The sequence below is a fragment of the Pipistrellus hanaki genome (genome assembly GCF_964339955.1).
Source record: "Pipistrellus hanaki genome assembly, chromosome: 6".
NCBI classification, from domain to species: Eukaryota; Metazoa; Chordata; class Mammalia; order Chiroptera; family Vespertilionidae; genus Pipistrellus; species Pipistrellus hanaki.
Window position 1 is genome coordinate 67089214 of NC_140508.1, and position 6000 is coordinate 67095213.

Below are 6000 nucleotides of genomic sequence, written 5' to 3' on the forward strand. Positions count from 1 at the left end.
CTAGATGTATAATTTTTTTTCTTGTCAGTTTGTTCTTGGGCAACAGACCTATTCAAACTTTCTGCCAAATCACACAATTATAAACACCAAGTCATATTATTTTAGAACTAGAAAAGATATTAAAGATGATCAACACTCAGATTATCCAGCTAAGGAAATTAAGAGTGAGTGAGCACTGCCAAAACCGGTTTGGCTCAGTGGTAGAGCGTTGGTCTGCGGACTGAAAGGTCCCAGGTTCAATTCCGGTCAAGGGCATGTACATTGGTTGCGGGCCCATCCCCAGTGGGGGGTGTGCAGGAGGCAGCTGGTCGATGATGTTTCTCTTTCATCAACGTTTCTAGCTATCTCTCTCCCTTCCTCTCTGTAAAAAAATCAATAAAATATTTTTATTTTTTTTTAAAGTGAGCGAGCACTGGCCGAGTAGCTCAGGTGGTTTCTTTTTTATTCAATTTATTAGGGTGATGCTGGTTAACAAAATTATACAGGTTAGAGTGTTGACTCCATGTGCCAAATTTGGGGTTTGATCTCCTGTCAGGTCACATACAAGAAGCAACCAATGAATGCATAAATAAGTGGATCAACAAAATTGATGTTTCTCTCTCCCTCCCGCCCCCCTTTTGTTTCTCTCAATTAAAGAGAGGGCAGTGAAATGGCATGACCACAGTCAGCATTCCGCTGGCTGCTGATCTTGGCAAAGTAAAGTTAGGTCTCCAACTCCTCTCTCTTGCTGTCCCTGCCCTTTAGAGAGAATCTCTCCCAAGTGAAAGACTAATGTGCATTCAGCTGAAATGAATCTTGTAGCAAAAATTTCAGAATTCCTTTGCAACCTTTTTATTAAAAATCAAATAAATCAGGATCGCTGGGTTTATTTTCTTCTGCTTGGGGGTGTATCTCCAATAGCACACAGGAGTTAAGCCAACAAGCTCCGACTGCCGTAACCAAGGGAAATGGGAGGATCTGGGAGTCATTTTGTTTTCAATGTTTCCAGGAGGAGCATGGTGGGCGGACGTTCTCTGGCCCAGGAAGCTTGGTACCAACTTCCTTTGCTTGTCCTGAGTACCAGAAAAAGCTCGACTGCTTGTTGCACCGAAAGATAAGGTTTTGAATCTGATTCTAAGTCACAAATATTATACGGTGTTTATTGAAAATATGGCAATTTGTACTAGAAAATTGTGAAGAAATATCTTTGCTCTTGTTGGAACTTCAAATATAGCAACTAGTATTTTTTTTAAATTTCACAATTTCTTTTCTTTTTTATTCAATTTATTAGGGTGATGCTGGTTAACAAAATTATACAGGTTTCAGGTGCACAATTCTACAAATCATCTGTACACTGTGTTGTGTGTTCATAATCCAAGTCTTTAATTTGATAAGGAACTGCCAGACCTTTCTCCAAAATATATCATATTATACTTGTACCAACAATGTATGTTTCTGGTCAACATTTGTTCTTAATTTTTTTTTTCTTTCCATTTTAGCCATGTGGGAATGTGTGTAGTGGTATTTCATTATGGTTTCAATTTGCATTTCCCTGGTACCTAATGATATTGAGCATCTTCTCATGTGTTTATTGGCCATTCATGTATTTCCTTTAGTGACAAGTGTATTAAAATGTTTTTGCACCCTCCCCTCATGTTTACTGGCTCGTTTGCCTTTTTATTATGGATTTGTAGAGGTTCCAGTGTTCTTGCTTTAGGTTTTCCAGCTGCCCTAGGGGAACACATTCACAAAGAATTTTGCACATGGTCTCTTAGTAAAATTCACCACCATTACTTCAATGAAGTGTCAGGCAGGTTTGCCAAGATATACCCCAACCAACCAGAGAGGACATGTCAAAAAGTGTCATTATCTCATTATGATGTCACTCTGCTCCCATCCAGTATTCCTGTCCCACTAGACATGGACTAGAAGGCCATGAGTTTAGATGTCAGACAAATATGGGTTCAAATCTCCCACCAGCCTTTAGTCCATATGAGCATGAGCAACCTGAGTGTCACTTTCCCTCCTCTATAAAATGGATAAATCTACTTTCAGGGTTGTTGTAAGGATTCAAGGTGTGTACATGTAGGATCTGGAATGTAGTAATTGCTTAATAACATTTACTCAAACAACTCTTTGAGGTAGATGCTATATCTAGTATATCCAGTTCAGAAATGAGAAAATTGTTTTAAGGTCACAGTGGGGGATGGAGCCAGGACTAGAAGCTACACTATCAATCTCAAAATTAAAATTTTTAAAAAGTGGCCAAAACCGGTTTGACTCAGTGGTAGAGCGTTGGTCTGCGGACTGAAAGGTCCCAAGTTCGATTCCGGTCAAGGGCATGTACATTGGTTGTGGGCACATCCCCAGTAGGGGGTGTGCAAGAGGCAGCTGGTCGATGTTTCTCTCATCGACGTTTCTAGCTCTCTATTCCTCTCTCCTCCTCTCTGTAAAAAATCAATAAAATAAAAATAAAATAAAAAAGTGGCTGCCATCACTATGATTATGATTTTGTTTTCTATGTTTTCTTTCCTTTTTTCAAGACCCAGAGAAGTCTTGCCTTCGCCCTCTCTAGTGTGCTCCAGTCCTCTGTGCACTTCTGCTATGGCCCCCATTACATTTCCATTATCCTTGGCCATGTCTGCTCCTGGAAGAACTGTTGGTTGCCTTGGTATTTCTGTTGCCTAAGCCAGGAGGCTAGCTGGTATATAGTAGGTGCTCAGTAATGTTGAACGAACACACAAGACAACATCATAGCACAGTTCCATGTTGCCTCACCCTCCAATGCTGTTCACAGTATCAAGTTCCGTGCCCTCCTGGGGACTGCTACAGTGAGCCTTCCATGGAATCTTCCCCTGCATTGTGGTCTCTCCTCCACACACAGGACTCTATAGAATGAGTTTGTCTTCTTTCCTCCTTTCCAGCCTATGATTAGTTTGTACAGAAGAAACCACACTGTGGCTGAGAGTCTAAAGGCTGGGCTGTTTGCTTTGGAGTTGGCTCCAAATCCTCCTCCCATCTCCAAGGGCACTGTGTGGCCTGAAGCCAGCTGGAGATGCTGGCTCAGAAGGCCAGCCAAGCCCCTGCGGTTTGGCAGAAGAGGTCATTGTCCAACCAGGAAGTTGTCCTGGGGTCTCAGCTGACCCTAGACTTTTCCAGGCAGGGCTGAGATTCAGAACAGCTGAATGAAGACTCCCCATCGGTTCACAAACAAGTCTACCTCACCAGAGGGCTATATACAGACTCCTCTCTCCCCAGGCAGACTCCCTATTTAAGCCCCACAGATCCTCGCATCACATGCCTGGGTACTAAGAGGTTTGTTGACATACAGCAACCAAGCTAGTCTAGCTCCTCATCACTCATCTTGGAGGGGAGTTCAGGGATCCCAGGAGCTAAGAACCCCTGCATAGCAAAGCTGCAGAGCTTATGGGCTGCAGCCCAGGAGAATGACAGCCACAGTCAGACAGGAGGTTGAGCCTTGCTGCTCCAAAGGAAGAGAGAAGGCACAAGAGGACAGACAGAGACCATGTGTACAACATAGTTATAAGCAACCAAAGAGAACTGCACAATTTAACATGATACTGGGCCCTAACCCAACTTACTGGATGATCTCAATTTGGACACAGAGGCTTTTAGACAAAAGAAACACAAAACTCCCACAAGTTTCTCCCTAGCGCTAGGAAAAGACAAGAACTGTCACTTACAATGGTCTCCTGCAGGGGTGAAAGCAGGATGGAACTATGGGAAGACTGAAGCCCTGTCACTCAGCCTCGGTGACACAGAGAGCTTTGGGATTTAGGCTAAAGGTCACTGTTCCATGGCAAGTGTTTGATGTCTGAAGAAAGGGTGGCATGATTTGCTTTTTCTAAAGTGAGAAAAGACTTCATGTCCCTTAAGGCTGGATCCTATAACCCCTTCTTTCAATGCCACATTCTCTCTGGGCAAGATTGTTGGCACCCATGGGTTCACGTATCACCTATGCATTGGTAACTCCTGTATTTATCTTCCCAGCCCAATGCTCTCATCCAAACCCTACACTCATGGGTCCAACTGTCTACTTTACATGGCCCCTTTGATGTCTCAAAAGTACCTCAAACTCATCATGTTCAAAACCAAATTTATTATCTTCTTCCCCCACCTGGTTCTTTCCTAAACTCGCCATCTGGGTGAAGCACCCTGTTGTACAACAATGGTGGCACCCAGGGCCCCTTCCTCTCTCTCACCCACCTATCAAATCTTCTGGAATTTGCCTCTTAAATCTCTCTTCATTCCTTCTGCTTTTCTACCCCCACCACCCTCACGCTAGTCCATTACCTCATCTATTTGGCTACAATCATCTAGTTTCCAGACACCCACTTTGGTCCTCTCCAATCAGTATTCCTTAAGGAGCCCCTCTAGTCATTCTGCCCCTAGTTTACTCCCACTCACCTTTCAGATCTCAGCTCAAATGCACTTCCTCAAGGGAAACGCCTAGTGGCCTCTCCGAATAGGCTATTAACTCCTTTCCAGCACCAGAGTTACAATTTTATATTTAGGCTCCTTGAAACTTTAACCTCTGTAACAGCCGGACTGTGTCTTTTTGCCACTACACTCCTAAGGTCGTGCTCAGTGTCTTGCACATGTTCCACACTGGCATCTAATATTACTGAATAAGTGTCATTTGTTTACACCCAGTTAAGCTTATCATCACCACAATCTTCTGGGCAAGTTACATCATGGATGGATTATTGTGTTGTTTTATGTCTCTCTTGACCCTGTCCTCTCCAATATATTTTCTACACTGCAGCTAGAATTATCCTTTTAACAAATTTTACCACTTGTAACATTTCACTACTCCCAATAGAGTTCAAATTCATTAACGTGGCCTCTAACATGTAAACTGCTAGTTACCTATCCCTGTCCTCTTGTTCCTTAGTAATATAACCCTGGTTTTACCAAGATAGCAGTGTGCCCTACTAATGAACTACCCCAGCCTTCCCAGTAGCCAACGAGCTTCTGAGAGGTAGAAAAGCAATCAGATGCATTGGTAATTTAGTGACTTGAAAGGGTAATTGTCCCTCCAATGGTCAGAATTTCCTTCCTTCTAGATAGTACCATGTTCCTATGACTATAAAATGTCCATACATACAGCATTTCTCATGTTAGCAAGTGCTGGCCAATGAGATGAAAGTGAATAAAACTTCCAAAAATGCTTCTTGACGTGGGACTGGACTGCTTGGTGTGCTTTGCCCCTCTCCAATTTCTTCTCTTGCTTTCCGCCAGTTTCAAGGATATGATGGTGGGGCTTCAACAGTCATCTTACACATGAAATATCAATGAGAATTTGAGCCACATGGCTGGGATGGCTGAGCAAAGGAGCCAAACAGGTCCCTGGTGCCCACTAAGGAGCGGCCAGATAGCCCTGTAGTTTGGACTTAAAATGAGGACATAAATCTGTACTTTAAGCTACTGATACTTTCCTAGCAGTCAAACTGAAACTGGGTACAGGCTTCTAAGCGTTTTATGACTTGATCATTGTCATCTCTTACCTCTCCCTTCACCTCCTCCTCAAGTTCAAGAGTTCAGCCAAGCTGAATTTTTTCAGTTCCTAGCAGCTATTTCCCTCCATTTAAAGTCTTCCCAAGCTGCTCTTTCTGCCTGGAATACAGCCCCCAACTATCTAACTCCTACTCACCCTTTGGATATCGGCTTCAAAATCAGCTCTTCAACAGCTATACAAGCCGGGTTAAGATGCCTGTTTTCTGATACCTGAGGACTTCCTTGTCATGCTATTCATTGCACTTTGAACTCTGGTATTTACTTTATCTCCTCCTCAAGAAACAGGAACCCCCATGGAGACAGGGATACTGCCTGTCTGTCCTATTCAAACTTGTAATCCAAATGCCCAGCACAGGTGTGCAATAAATATTTCTAGAATAAATGGAACAAATGAGTGAGGGGGGTATGGTGTTTGTTACAGAGCTAAACAAATACAGTGGATCTGACATCTTTGCAATGTGAAAAATGAAGTGGAATGGTTGG